Below are 16,664 nucleotides of genomic sequence, written 5' to 3' on the forward strand. Positions count from 1 at the left end.
CGTGATGATCCTGAAAACTTTTCCCTCATTCATGTCTATGCTGCTGCTCACACTAATGAGCATAGTGAGTGGATGGATCCTGCAGCTGCAATTAATTATGTAAGCGGTGTTCCTTTTGTTGAATAAATTATGTAACATGTGATTAAATTATTTTTTATTTGTATTTCTTTTAATATGTTACTTATTGTGTGTTTTGATCTTTCAAACTGCAGGGAAAAATGATGGAGATGCAGTCAGCTTCTGGGGATTCCTCTCCTAGTGACTTGGACATTTTTTCACAGGTGCTTGGGCCCAACTCTAGTATGGCAAGAGGTTTGGGACGATCTTTCAAGCATTCCGGTTCATCTTCCTCAACCTCATCGACATCACAAATTAATAATCTTACCAAAGATTTAGAAGCTGCACGACGCGAGAATGAGTATATGAGGTCTAGACAGCAAGAGTTGGAGTCCCTCTTAGAGCGACAGTCTCATTTAGAGACGCGTTTGCAGGACCAACAAAGAGAACATGAGGAAAGAATCCGTAGTGAGGTCCAAGAGCAAGTGCAGCGGGAGATGATGCTGCAAATGGAGCGTGTTATGTCATTGCAACAGAATCGTGCTGGGCGAGGAAAGAAAAAGAAATGAATCTTATTTCTGTATTACGTTTTTTACATCTAATTTGAAAACAGTTTCAAACAATATTGGTTGTGAAATATGTACTGTAATGTGAAACAATTGGTTTGTTTATTAAGTGGATGAGTTTAGCATTTCTGATATGTACGTTCGAATGTAAAAAAAATACGTTTCAACAGTATTAAACGTTCGAAAATACGTTCGAACGTAACCTTACAAAATAGTAACAAAACGTTCGAACGTTTAACCCAATTTAAAAAAGCGTTCGAATGTCAAAAAAGTTTAACGTTACAAACATCCGAACGTACACTTTACGTTCGAACTCTACTCACTTAACATTCGAATTAACGTCCGAACGTCATGATACAAACGTTCGGACATTATTTCATTTTCGTTGGATTCGAGATTCGAACGTAACGTTCGCACGTATAAACGTTCGAACGTTTACATTATACGTCCGAACTATAATCAACTAACGTTAGCTTTTCTCGTTCGGATGTCAGCTCCTGCTTTTTACGTTCGAACGTATAATTTTAAGTTCGAACGTTATATTCTGTGACGGATTCTAACCGTCACAGAAAATCATACGTTCGAACGTTATTTCAAACGGCACATCTCCAACCGTCACTAAAAATATTTTTAGTGACGCTTGTACAGTAAACTGTCACCAAATGTAATCCGTGACGCACATTACGTGACAGTTGTTGTGACGGTTAGAAACCGTCACCAAATATATTTCGTGACATTTTTTGCATTTCTTGTGACAGTTTCATCTGTCACTAAAACCTATTTTTGTTGTAGTGCCCAGATCTATAATTGGATTTTCTACCCACTTCTCTATAATTATTTATTTGAGATGTGTATTGGTCTATAATTGGACCTTCTTCCTCTTCTTCATCATCATCTCCTTCCATGACCTTTCAATTAGGAGCTTCTTCATCTTCTTCATCATCATCTCCTTCCATCCATCCACGGAATCATGATGTATTTTTGAGCTTTAGAGGTAAAGAAGTTCGCCACAAGTTTATTTCTCATCTAAACAGTGCTTTGCGCCAAAGTGGAATCAAGACTTTCATGGATGGCGTTGACCTTGAAAGAGGAGAGCAAATTTCATTTGAACTTTTCAAAGCCATTGAAGAGTCAAGGATTTCGATCATTGTACTTTCTGAAAATTATGCAGAATCCAGATAGTGTTTAGACGAGCTATTGAAGATTCTTGAGTGCAAGAAAATAATGAAACAAATTATTCTACCAATATTCTACGAGGTGAAACCATCGGAAGTACGAGATCATGAAAAAGGATGTTTTGGAGAAGTATTCACTAGACTTGGAAAGAAAATCAAGCTGGATGACATGAAGTTCTTGGAGTACTGGAAGGAAGCTTTAGAAGAAGTAGCCAAATTATCCGGATTGGAATATATAGCATTCGGGTAAGCTTTGCCTATATGTTCTTCGTGCATGTGTGTGTGTGAGCATAAATAAATAAATAAATATATATATATATATATATATATATTTATATATATTTATATATGATGCTATTGAGATATTAGGGGATTTAATATATATTACCACTACGACGTTAGTTTCACATATAGTTTATTGGAGAAATAGAAGAACATGAGATAAATTAAAATACATATATTTTCTTTCTTTTCGCCTTTTGGGTGTTTTGGCCGTGAATTGCAAGCAAAAATAAAGGAATAGAGGAATATATATGGAATTTTGTCCATCAAATAACTTATCAACGATCAATAGTTAGAAAAAGATAATTAAGAAAAAGGGTAGGAATTGTTTATTATTTGTGTTATAGCTATAGAAAGAATAAGATTTGGAAAACTGATGACTAGAAAAAACAGCTTTAAATTATAAGTAGTACGAGTTTTTAGTTTCATTTTGTTTCTATATAAAGATTTACAAATACTCTTAAATTAATATAAGCCTGATCTAAGGGAGGAAAAGTCGATTCAAGAATGAAACAAAAAAGAAAAAAAAATTAAAAATTTATTAATACATACAAAAGAATGAAAAAGTAAGTCTACCCTTTGATGAATGCACAATCTAATATTGAAAGACTCAGATTAAGTACAGAGAAAGGCCACCCTTTGATATAGTAATCTAATGCTGTCACTTTGTCATGGAGAAAAAAAAAAAAATACAGAAACAAGATATAATTTCACACAAATCATATTGATATATGTCATTTACCTGTGAAAAAGTCTGACTCTTAAAAATTTTCTTCTCTTTTTTATTGATAGGGATGATGAGTCAAAATTTATCCAAAACATCATTGGGTGGGTCAACTCAAGAATACTTAAGCAAACATCTCTACACGTTGCCACATATCCAATTGTAATAGAGTCTCGTATACGAGACATTTATCAGCATTTAAGTCTTGAAAGGAATGATATTATACGCATGGTAGGGATTTTCGGAGTCGGTGGAATTGGTAAGACAACTTTTTCAAAAGATATTTATAACAAGATATCTTCTCAATTTGAAGGAAGTTGTTTCTTGAGTAATATTAGAGAAAAGTCAAAAAGAGGAGGTATGATTAAGTTGCAAAAAAGACTTCTTTTCGAGATCTTAGGGGAAAAATTGGATATTTATGATGCTGATAGAGGAGTCAATGTGATTCGGGATAGACTTCACTTTCAAAGGGTTTTGCTAATTCTTGATGATGTGGATGAGTTAGGCCAACTAAGAAAATTAGCCGGAGATCGCGCTTGGTTAGGTTTAGGAAGTAGAATCATTGTAACAACAAGAGATAAACAATTATTAAAAATCTTTGGAGTTGATTCAAGATATGAGTTGATGCTCTTGGATGACAATGAAGCTCTTCGGCTCTTTAGTTTGCATGCTTTCAAGAAAGACGAACCACTTTATAAGTATGTGGAACTCTCTAAACAAGTTATAAAATATGCTCAAGGTCTTCCACTAGCTTTAACAGTGCTAGGATCAGATCTAAAAAACCAAAGCATACATCAATGGAAAAGTGCACTGGATAAGTATAAAAGCATTCCCCACAAAAATATTCATAGTGTACTTCGAATAAGTTATGATGGTTTGGAAGATAATGAGAAGGAAATGTTCCTTGATATTGCCTTTTTCTTTAACGGAGAACCTATGGCTAATGTCAGGAAAATATTTGACATTTGTAATTTTTTTTCTGGATGATGGTATCAACAAGCTTATAGACAAGTGTCTTATTACTATTGAAGATGAATGCGTTTGGATGCATGACTTGCTAAAAGATATGGGCCAAGAAATTGTTCGACTAGAATCACCCCTTGAACCTGGTGAACGTAGTAGACTTTGGTTTCACGAGGATATCCGTGGAATGTTGGAAGAAAGCACAGTAAGAGTAAAAAAAAAAAAAAAACTCTTGAGTTTTACATTTATTTCAATTTTTGAAAATGAAATCTAGAGGAAACTTTTGGCCTTATGAATTAATATATAAATGAAATATGTAAACATATATATATATATATTGTAAATTAAAATGAATTTGTAGTTGTATATAATAGATCATTTTGTTTAATTAAGATTAATCAAAGTCTCATATCTAAATGTCCTTTTTCATTTCCATTATCCTAACATTTCAGTAGTGAGAAAATACTAGTTATTTTTAGAAAGTTGATGCTTAACTTTATGCAGTAATTTTGGTAACACTTTTGTGTATTCTCCTGCGTAGCAGGGCACAAACAATGTTGCAGGCATGATAATAGAAATGCCTGAAGGCGAGGATGCGATAAGCTTGGATCCTGAAGCATTTGTACAGATGAAAAGAATTAGAGTACTTATCAATCGTAATGCAAGGTTTTCAAGTGGACCTGATTATCTCTCCAACGAGTTAAGAGTACTTGATTGGTTTGAATATCCACTACAATCTTTGCCACCCAATTTCCATGGAAAAAAAACTCATTATCTTTCAAATGCATAGTAGCTTCATTGGGGAGCTAAGCTTCATCAAGTCTTTCATCAAGTTTAAGGTATTTACAATTTTCACATAAATAAATTCATTATCTTTAAAATGCATGGTAGCTTAGTCAAGGAGTTAAGCTTTATCAAGCCTAAGGTACCTGCAATTATCATCTTCAATAACTTTGTTTCTCTAATCTATGTGCTAAACTCCTTTCCATTCGTTTTTTTTCCTTTTATAACAGGATATGACAATTATGAGTTTCTATGATTGTAATTTCTTAAAAAAAATTCCAGATCTTTCAAGCATCCCAAATTTAGGGATTTATATGTTGAAAGGTGTACAAGTTTAGTTGAGGTGCATGATTCCATCGGATCCCTGGAGAATCTTTTTCATTTGTGTTTTATCAGATGCTCTAACCTTCGAATTTTTCCAACAAGCCTCAAGTTGAGAACTTTACACGAACTTAATCTTAGTGGTTGCTTAAGCCTCCATAGCTTTCCTGAAATTCAGTGTGAAATGAAATAATTATGTACATTAAATCTTGGTAGCACAGGAGTGGAAGAACTACCTTTGTCCATTGAAAACCTCACTGGACTTCATGTTTTATTTCTAAATGACTGCAAAAACCTTATGCGTCTCCCAATTAACATCATTATTCTGTTGCAACATTTAAGAGAGCTTAATATTGGTGGTTGTACAAATCTGCTGAAGAAGATGGGGGATGATCGTCGGAATTCTTTCCAATCAGAATCAAGTTTCTTTCCAATATCAAGTTTTTTTACCATGTTTAATTTCTCGGCCACTTTGGCTTCTTTAGATTTGTCGGAAAGTGAAATTGTTAGCCTTCCCACCAGCATCAAAGGATTTGTTGCACTTATTGAGCTCTACTTGAGAGATCGCAAGAAACTTGAAGAAATCTTAGAACTTCCACCAAATATAGCAAATGTATTTGTTGATGGATGCCAGTCGTTAGAGAGATTTCCAGAAGTATCAAGAATATTAGAATTCAATGGAAGTCACAACAGATCGTTAAGTTGTATTGGCTTGCATGGCTGTGACAAAATGGATGAGAAGATTTGGAATTATAAAGTGCCAAATCCATTATTGTGGAAGGTATGTATCTGTCTTATCCTCTCTCTGAATTCTATATAAGATGCATGACTTTAAAATAAATGATGATGATGATATTGTTTTAACAGGGACATTATAATGCCACTGTGCTACTAGAAAATGAGATTTCAGAGTGGTTATGGTATCAGAAAAAATTTTTAGAAAATGAAATTGCTAAGAGAGGAGATGATGATGTCCACTTGAAAGGAAATGAAGAATGGGTAATAAATATTGAGGGGCCACACTATTTGGAGGATATAAGCGGAATTGTAATATATGCCGTTACATTTTTTAATGAAGATCTTAGGGATGAGAATTTTTTATTGGATGCTGACGTAACCATTAACAGCTCAAATTGTATATGCCGTATCGATACAAAAGAAAGTCTATGTTTGTCTCATCATAATGTAAAGAATAATATCGCAGCCATAGACCAACATGAAGTATGGATGTGGTACTCTGATTTAGAATCATTTAAGGTAAAGGTTTTGGACAATTTGAGGGTTCAACTTTGTATTGCCAATCCCTCTTTGGGCACGTCTTTGGTCACGGTATTATTATATAAGTTGGGGAGCCAATGTTGTATACAGGCATGAAAGCAGAGCACGTTAAAGAAGAAAAATGGATTGAATTAAATGATAGCCCAAGTGGAATTTCAGGTGAGATTTTTGTTTGCACTTATTTCTTTTCTAAAATGATCATTTTCAAAAATGTTCAACCTTTCGATTCACATGTATTAGGGAGTTTGTGTCAGCCCAGATTGGTGTGTTATACTGAGGCTCGGGAAGGTACAAATTGATCACTTGTTCTTCATTTCTTGACAACAAATGTAACTTCGCAAATCGATTTCTCCTGAATAATTTTTCTCCATTAAGATTGATGATGATTGATTAGCAAAAGCTAAGAAGTATTTTTGTTTGGTTTGAGTCAGACAGCACATGAATGCTATTCTTTTCTTGAAAAGAAGTGGCTGCTAATTTTCCTCTGGGGACAGCTTAATTGTCATTTGTAGGCCCAAGAGAACCAGATATGCTATATTGTGTTAACATTTTATCTTCTTTTTTAGATCGCTCTTTGTTTCACAATGTAGCTCCATCGGAGGTATGACATCAAAAAGGAAGTTTTGGAGAAGCATTTATTAAACTTGGATGTAAGATCAAGGATGAAGTAAAGGTTACAAAGTGGAAGGCAACTTTACATAAAGTAGCCAATTTTTTCAGATTCACGTTAGGGGACAGTTACTTTTATATTTGTTTACACATGATGTTAAAGAGAAGTTAATGGGAGAATCTTAGAGTTCGTAAATTGATCATTATGATATGATGCCTTGCCAAATATTTGATATTTATCAATCTTTTCGGCATTGAATTTTGTGCATACCATACTTAAATTAGAAATCTTTTCTTATTGAGGGATTTAATATCGTACTACCACATTCATTTCATATGAAGTTTATAGGACAAATAGAATAGAAGAACATGAAAATATACAAATAGAAATCTTCTCTCTCTCTCATTTTTTTTTCCTTTATTTTTGGGCTCTATAAAGAATAAACAAAAGTTCTAAGCTTCGAATATTTCCAAGAAGACTCAAGTTGAGATCTTTACTCTACCTTAATCTTGGTGATTGCTCAAACCTTCGTGAATTTCCTGAAATTGGGCGTGAAATGAAATATTTAAGTTCATTAAATCTACTTCGCACCGCAGTGGAAGAACTACCTATATTTATTAGGAACCTCATTGGACTTGATGTTTTAATTATAAATGGCTGCAAAAACCTTGTGCTTCTCCAAATTAACAGCATTTTTCTGCTGCAAAATTTATGCAAGCTTGGAATTGGTGGTCCAAAAGTGGAAGATGAGATTTTATTGAGTGAAGAAAGACTCCTTGAATTGCCGCATCCAACGAATTCAAGCACTGCATTACAAGTGTTGAATCTTCCAAATTGTCCCCAAATAGAATCAAGTTTCTTTTCAAAATCAAGTTTCTTTGCCATGTTTAATTCCTCGGCCACTTTGAGAAAGTTAATTCTATTGGAAAGTGAGATGGTTAGCCTTCCCACGAGCATCAAAAGATTTGTTACACTCAATGAACTCTACTTGCGGGATTGCTAAAAACTTGAAGAAATCTTAGAACTTCCACCAAATATAAAAAGTGTAGATGCTACGGGATGCATATCGTTACAAAGATTTTCCAAAGTATCAAGAATATTGAAATTCGATGGAAGCCTTATCAGATCACTACGGATGATTCAATTGGGTGGCTGCGAAAAAATGAATGAGAAGATTTGGAATTATAAAGTGCCAAATCCTTTACTGTGGAAGGTATGTATATATGTTTCTCATTCTCTCTCTGAATTCTTTGTAAGATGCATGACTCTTAAGCTGATGATGATGATATTGGTTTAGCAGAGACATTATAACACCACTGCGTTATAGAAGTTGTGGAAGTTGCGGAGCCAATGTTGTATACAAACACCAAAGCAGAGCACATAAAAGAAGAAAATTGGATTGAATTGTTTTGGGATTTTTAGGTGAGACTTCCCTTTCATTTTTATTTGTTTTCTATTTTCTCTACCTTTTAGACTTGATTTGGTATTTGCCACTGGAAATAAGAACCCAATTTATTAGCTCAATGATGTCACTATCTGACAGTACTCTTGGAATCCAATCCGTAGCCATATACAGAAGGAAAGAGGGATTCTTAAACTTGGGTTATCAACTTCCAAATTTGGTGCAGAAGGACTATGATGATCCAAAGGTAAACTTGGAGTTAGAGCTTCGACTTGGTATCAAGCATGAAATTCAAACATTAATTAGCTTGTAAGCTTTTTACTTTGTTCATTTACTGATTGCCATCAGTTTGTTTTCTTGGATGATGAATTCAAGTGATTTGCCGCCCCTGAAAGTTTTCTTCTATATCCTTATTACAGCAAGTATATGCTAAAAACATTCAGCTGAAAATTCAGAAAACACCTATTCTCATTCCATAAAAAGATTTCCATTAAGTTGGAGTGCAACATATACTACAAAACAAATAAGTATTCATCAATATGCATGCATAATACATATTTGTCGTAATGTCGCTGTATTTTGTGTTGTTTTCTAAATTCATATTCCAACACCAGCCTCATATTGTACTAATCCTCTGTATTTTGTGTTTATATCAATTTTGTATACCCCTTGGGCACTGGGTGCAAAATTTACCATAAAAGTGCGCCTAGACTTGTAGCCTTTGTAAATTAGGCTTAGTTGTGATGCGACTATGTTTTGGAAAATTGGATTCCATTGTTAAGAGTCCTTGATGATCAGTTTTAGAAACTGATGATGATCTACATATGCCAACAATCTTTATGATTTATTAGAAATTGAAATTGTTAAGAGTTCAGTTAATACCCAACTGATGGGAAGAGAAGCATGGGTAATAGATGTTGAAGGACCACACTATTTTGAGGAGAAAAGTGGAATTGTATTGTATCCGGTTTTGTTATTTAAGAACATGGTATGTCTAGGTGTTTTATTTATGGTTTCCCAATGATAATCCAGGGAGGGGTATCGTTTTAAGCCAATGTGGTATACAAGCATGAAAGGAGACGAAATAAAAAACAGAAAAATGGATGAAACCGATCTTCCTTGAGGTCCTCAACAAATGAATTAATCATAGCCCAAGTCACCCCTCTGTTGCTACTATTTCTTTTGGTTGGAATCTAATCCTTAGCCTTAATCATGAAAAAAGGTGTTCTTCAACCTGGGGCACCAAACTTCCAGATCAGATGGAGAAGGACCAAGCGACAGCAAAGGAAGAGAAAAGGGGATGGGCGAACGGAGGTGAAGCGGCTTACCTTCCTTTCATTCCAATATCTCCCGCGACTTCCTCACTCCTCAGCACTTGGGAGTATGTCACCTGGTTTGGCCTGGCTGATGAAAGATATTTTTATTATGATGATTGAAAGGTAGATTAGGAGTCAGAGCTTTGACTTGGAATCAAACACAATCCATTGTTTGAGATGGATGTATGACTAGTACATTTAAAAGAGCTTAATCTTAAGAACACTCACCTATTGCCACTATCAACCATCTCTCTCTCTTTCTGTCTCTCTCTGTGGTTATATTCGCTCAAAAAGAGAATATAGTAATTCAAAATATGCATTGTTTTAATTTTCAAAACATGTTTTTTTTTACGAGAAAAATAAAACTAATAAAAAGTATAAAGTATAATTAACTTAACGACCCAATGATAGGGTAGAAAAAATTAATTAAAATATTATATATATTATTGTTAAATATCATAATTAAGGAAATGATCATAGCATAATAATTAGTATTAAATTTTGTGGGACAAATTAATGCCGTAATTTTCTTTCTAAATATTACTTAAATTAAAAAATTATTTCAAAATTTCAACTTTTTATCTAATCATTAATTTGAATTCAAACCTAAATTATTAAACTGGTAATAATATATTTAACATGTTTTGTTCTTGAAAAGAATAAAACTAACCTTTGCTTAAAGAAATATTGACTTGTATCTGAGATATATTGTTGCACCATGTTGATACCAATTTATATTGTGGTATGGTGACTTTATTATAGAACTACACTCTTCATACTTCAATAAAATATGATATTCAAGACTTAAATTTTATCTGTGCCACTAAAATTAAGGTTGTCATTTGGGATTTGATGTTAAAACTCCCTTAATCTACACAGGTTCATGTGTATTTGCAACCTTCAGTTGTAACACTCCACTTAAAAACACCTTAGGCCTTGACCCTAGTAGCCATGACCCAATCTAGGTAGAAGTTGAGATACTTGAGTAAAAGGAAATCTTTGGGACTCGATTGGTTTAATAGTATTATTTTAGAGAATTTTTAGTACTTTATTAGTTTTGATGAAACGTGCCATGAGGTCAATGAAAGAATAACACATGGCAAATTAGAGGTTTGCCACCTTAAAGATGAGATGGATTAAGGATAGTTAGAAAGACTTTAGCCCCAACTTGATGGACACAAGACATTAGGCTCAACTTAGAAGATATAAGAGTATTGGGCCCAACTTAGTAAGATCTAAGGCTATTAGCCCAATTTTTAAAAGATCCAAAAGTTAGGACCCAACTTAATGAACTATTGAGGTCAAGGAAAGAACCAATACGTATGGAGATGAGGCCCATGGATAAGTCTAGTATATATTTATTGTTCCTTTCCAATTTAATCTCCTAAATAATTTTCAGGAACTATACTTGCTGGAAATATTTTTGAAATAATTATATATTATATATGTGTTATAGTAATATAAGTGGTAGTTTAGGAACTGGGACGTATGTTTCTCGGCTTCATCTCATCTGAAACATATGTAATATCTCTTATTTTCTGCTGTTTTCTACGTAAATTCAACATCGAACACCAGTCTACCTCATATATCACTTTTTATTCTATCTATTGGACGCTGGGCTCAAATCATAGCATAAATGTGCACCTAGGCTTGTAAACTTTGTAGGACTCTGCATGTATAGTATATATGCAGATTCACAGTCAGGACCAGGCCCGCTTCTAATTTCTTTTTGAGAAAGGTCTTTTTCAATATCTAAGCTTGTTTTTATCTTCTTCAAGCACAAACAAGTATGTTTGATAAGCGAACCTCCACCCATTTACGCATGGTTTTGAACCAAAGTCCTTTCGCATAAAAGAAGCATCCAGGCCGGATATTCAATTAGTTCTCCCGTATGAACTTTAAGGCTACATTTGGTTATTGAGATGAGTTTAGTTGAGTTGTAAATTATAGTATTTTGTGAGTCTCATTGAAATGAGTTTTACTTTTTTAGATTGAAATGTGTTTAACTTTTTATAAATGATTGTTGTCTATCATTTATAGATATTATGCACATTTAAGTGTGGATTATTAAAGTAAAAATAATACATCTGATTAAATGACTTTACGGAAGCTGCCAAGAAGTTTCATTCTGTCTTTCCTTTTAACACGTTTGACCCATTTGTCTACAATAATCATATATAGATATTATATGCATTTAAGTGTAGATTATTAAATGAAAAATAATACGTCTTATTAAATCACTTTATTGAAGAGCTTTGAAAAAAAATGACTTTACTTAAGTTGCCAAGAATTAAGTTTCATTTTGTCTTAATTCCTTTTAACACATTTGACACACTTGTCGACAACAATCATATCTAGATAAAATTATGTATATTTAAGTGTGTATTATTAAATGAAAAACAATATATTTTACTAAATATCTTTACTAAAGTTGTCAAGAAATTTCATTCTATCTTTCTTTTTAACACGTTTGTCCCCCCTGTCTACAACAATCATATATAGATATTATGTATATTTTTATTAAATAACTTTACGGAAGTTGCCAAGAAATTTCATATAAATTAGACATCCAAAGCTTAAAATATAGAAAATTTCTATAGGGAGCAAAATTGATCAACCAGCATCAACCCCTAATTATTAGACGACACTTTAGGAAAGTTGTCATTAAGTTCCATTTAGTCTTTCATTTTAATACGTTTGACCCATGTATCTACAACAATCATATATAGATATAATTATGTGCATTTAAATGACTTTATGAAAGTTGCCAAGAAGTTTCGTTCTATCTTTCCTTTCAACAAGTTCGATCCACTTATCTACAATAATCATTTATAGATACTGTGTGCATTTAAGTGTCGATTATTAAATGAAAAAAAATACATCTTATTAAATTAATAAGTTTTATTTAAAACTAAAACTATTATATGAAAAATATTATATTCGATCAAGTTACGGATTTTTATTTTTTTAAAATAACATTTAATTTTTAAAACGAATTGCATAAAAAATGATTTCTTGCTTTGTTTCTTTATTTTTCGCTGTAAATGGTATTATATGAATCCGAAAGATTTTATAAATCTAATTACTAAATCATTAATTTGAATTCAAAACTAAATTATTAAACTGGAAATAATATATTTAACGTGTTTTTTCTTGACAAAAATAAACCTGAAAAAGAATGTATATTGACTGAGGGTCTTCAAATTGATACAGAGATAAAAGAAGTCAATTCTGGTCTTATACTGACAATACCTAAACTTATTTTATCTTCTTCAAGCACAAACATGCCTTTCAAATATATGCTGGGTAAGCCAACTTGCAGCCATTTACACGGTTTTGAAATAAAGTCATTCTACGTAAAACAAATTTTCATACTAGATACTCACTAATTAATTCTCCGCATGAACTTTAGATTTTGGAATGGTTTGACGTAGGAGGATTGAAGATTTATCACGTCCTAATTCAACACGTTTCGATCTCTCCACACCAGTAACATTGTTTGAAGATATGATTTAGCGATTTTTAATTCGAAGTTTTTGCCAATTTGCAAACATAAAATATTTAAATTACCAATTAATACTCTTTTATTACCCAACTTGAAGAAAAATAACTATATTTTAATTTTACATTGATTTTAAGTGGAGAAATTTTTTATAAACATATCATTGTATTATAAATAATAAAAGTAACTCACTTTAAAGAGCAAGATTGCAAACAGGTTTACGTAAAAAGAATCCCCCGGGAAGAGAGAGAAGGGAGTTTTTTTTTTGGTGGGGGGGGGGGGGGGACTGTTCAGTATGTACAACTGAGGGGACTTATTTTCAATTTCTTGCAGTTTCAACTTTAGACCCAATTACTGTTATTTTTTTAAAATATTAAAAAAAATAAAATATTATTTTCATAGAAACTGAAATTGATCGTCCAACATCTATCCCTAATTATTAAATGACACTTTACGAAAATTACTAAGAAGTTTCGGTATTTTCTTTTAACACGTTTAACACCCTTGTTTACAACAATCTTACAATTTACGTTTGACCCACGTTTGACCCAAATATTTGCAGGCTGGCAGGTGCATGCAAGAGTAGTGTTTATGTAAAAGAAATATAAAGGAGGGACAGGGGAGCTCACGTGGGGATATACATTACCCATTATTCTCTGGAAAGTACTCACAAAAGTATATCACTAGGGCCGGAACACATTTTCCATATTTTCCCTTACAAATTTACCGGCAGTTAAAAACTCCAAGGAACATTCCCAATTCTCTCCTTTCTTTGACCCACATTTGAGATATTTATACTTTTATATATATATATATATATATTTTGAGATAGCCCATGCCCCAAATCAAGTGTCGTTTTACAGCGAAACAAACGAAATCTTTTACGTCGAAAACATGAATGCATTCTTCTTAGAGCACTCTCGTTGAAATATTTAAATGTAAAACTGTTAATACTTTTTAACTATTAATAAAATAAAATTGCCCACATTGGATTAGGTAAAAAGTAGCTACAGTAATTATAAAACTAAAAGCAAATTTGATAGTTACTGTACACACATCAAATATTTATTTTTTTATTTTTTTATAACACTCTCTCTTCTCTCTATCTACATATACAACTTTAAATTAAATAGTAAAACATGATAAATAAAATAAATTAATAATTAAAATATGATAAAATAAAATAAATTAAAATTAAAATTAAAAAATTAAATATTTTTTAAATTATTAATTATCTATTACTATATAATAAATAAATAGATAATTCAATATAGAGATGCAATGTGAATAGTCAAGTTAAATTCATCTTATATTATTTTATTATTATGTAATAAAAAAAATTACTATTTAAGTATAGAGACTTGTGTAAATGAAATAATCAAAATTTAAATTTATCTTATATTCATCAAAATTATCTTTTACATACGTATAATCTAATAACAATGTTCTTATAGCTCTATTTTCTTATGTTTATTTAGGGCTGGGCAACCAGGCTGGATTTTTTTCCGGCCCGGTCCGGAACCCGGATAACTAGGTTCCGGTTACGGGCACCGGCCCGGAAAACACCCGGGCCGATACCCGGTTTCTAAAACCCGGGTGAACCCGGGCTGGGTATCGAATTTAAAATCCGGTACCCGAGTTTTTAAAAAACCCAAACCCAGTGCCAAAACGACGCCGTTTTGGCACTGGGTTATATGCCCTCAGCATCCTGAGTCCCCCCCCCCCCCACCCCCAATCTGACTCTCTCTCTCTCTCTCAACGAATTTTCCCGAAACCCTAGCCTCATCCCGTTGTCGCCGTCGTCCCGTCGTCCTGTCGTCGGTTTCATCTGGTCATCCTCAGAAACACTACAAATCAGGTTAGTTTTTGATAAACTCTTCTTCCATTTCAGTTCTTTAGTTTAATGGTGTGATTTGTTTAGTAGTTGTGATTTGTTTGGTGTGGTTTCTGATTTTGGGTGTGATTTGTTTTGGGTTTCTGATTTGGGTGTGATTTGTTCTTTCATAGTCGATTTATCTATTTTGGGTGTGATTTATCTATTTTCTGATTTTGCTTTCCTTATCTTCCCTTATTTGTATATATTTTGTGGGCATGTATATTTTATAGTCCTAGCCGAGGGGGATTGAAGTTTGAACAGAAAAAGAATGAAACAGAACATATGGGTTTGGATTTTGCTTTCCTCAAACTGAGCCCTGTAATGCCAAATCAGTTTGATTTGGACTGGTTGGTTATGACACCCCTACCAAATCATGCACCTCCCAAACTGGTTGGCATGTAATATTATTTACAAAAAAAATCCTCCCAAACAAGCAGAGCTACCCTTTTATTATGGCACACTTGAAAACGATTTCCAACATAATTCTGTATTGGACCATTCTGTTCGATGAAGCTGGAGATGATTTGTAACATTGTTTTTCTTGTCACTTGTGAACCTGAACCATGTGGTTTTTGCCTTTCCACATGCAGATTTTTGAAAAATATGGGTATTTCTTTTAATCTTAATGAAAACATGATGTTCATATAACGAAATCTCAAATATATAATCTTAATGAAGATGTGCAAGCTCTTGTAAATTTCTAGTTTATATTATTTAAAGACTTCAAAAATATGGGTATTTCTTTTAAAACCATGCTTGTATCTCAAGGGAGAGAGAGCCCACATGAAAGGTCTATTATTTTCCATAATGAGCATTTATATTATGGACACTTGGGAAGATGACACGTCAAGCAATGGTAAATATATATATATATATATATATAATGTGTGTTTGAAGCAATCGATAGGAAGTATAGGGAAGACCTTAATTAAAAGCCAAGCTACAAGTAAAAGGTGTCTTAGGTAATTATATAATTTCGATAAGAAAAAGGATGCTTACAAAACTATCGCAATGGTACTGTTCAAAGGTGTTAGCCATTTTTTGTTGTTGTTGTTGTTGTTTTTTTTTTTTTTTTTGTGAAGACATTCCCTCACAAAGTTCATGGGTAGTTAAAGCCCTTTTCCCCCCTTTTATGGGTAGTTAAAATCCTCAAAGTTCATTCCCTTCTTTTTTTTTTTTAACTTGTATTCCTGCCAACCTTCATCTCTGCTCAAATGATCAGCTTCCTATATTGTAACTGTCTCAACTCAGATTGAGGTAATAAGGCAAATGAGGAAGTGCTGAGTAATTTAGTGGTTGGAAAGAGGGTACAAGTTTCTAAGACAAAATTGTGCAGCAAGATGAAAGCAAGGGACTATTTAAGGAAGGGGTAGAATAGAGGCTTTGTCAAAAGGGCATTGTATTCTGGTCTACAGGAGTCAATTTCATTCATTCTGGTCACGCTGCTTTTTGGCTTCCACTTTAGAATAGAGGTTTTGTCTATACATAATGTTGTTGATTCTTCATACATACACATATGCGTATACAAACATAATTTACATAGAATATTACACAAGGCATATGAACGTGCATCCTTTTCACTATTGCTAAAGTATAAAAACCGTGGGTATCTATATAAGGGTATCCATTATTGAACAGGAGGCTTTTTACATCTGCAAGTGTTTATTATTATTATTATTTTCTTTTTCTTTTTCTTCTCCCCATATACTGTTGATTATAGGGTTTCAAGAGTTTCTTTGTCATACTTGTGTTTTAATTTCCTATTTTTTTTTTTTTGTTGTAACTTTAACAGATGGAAGAAGATTCTGT

The 16,664-nt window shown here is 32.9% G+C and overlaps 1 long non-coding RNA gene across 1 annotated transcript in view; it reads left to right on the plus strand.

Moving 5' to 3' along the window:
• LOC122296392 overlaps nucleotides 1-9,515 on the plus strand; it is a 103,566-nt gene extending 94,051 nt beyond the window's left edge. Inside the window, exons 4-5 of the long non-coding RNA XR_006238480.1 lie at nucleotides 8,303-8,408; nucleotides 9,384-9,515. This is a non-coding gene — a long non-coding RNA (uncharacterized LOC122296392). The remainder of the gene's footprint in view (nucleotides 1-8,302; nucleotides 8,409-9,383) is intronic.
• The last annotated feature ends 7,149 nt before the right edge of the window (nucleotides 9,516-16,664 follow it).

The sequence above is a fragment of the Carya illinoinensis genome, chromosome 15, assembly GCF_018687715.1.
Source record: "Carya illinoinensis cultivar Pawnee chromosome 15, C.illinoinensisPawnee_v1, whole genome shotgun sequence".
Lineage (NCBI taxonomy): Eukaryota > Viridiplantae > Streptophyta > Magnoliopsida > Fagales > Juglandaceae > Carya > Carya illinoinensis.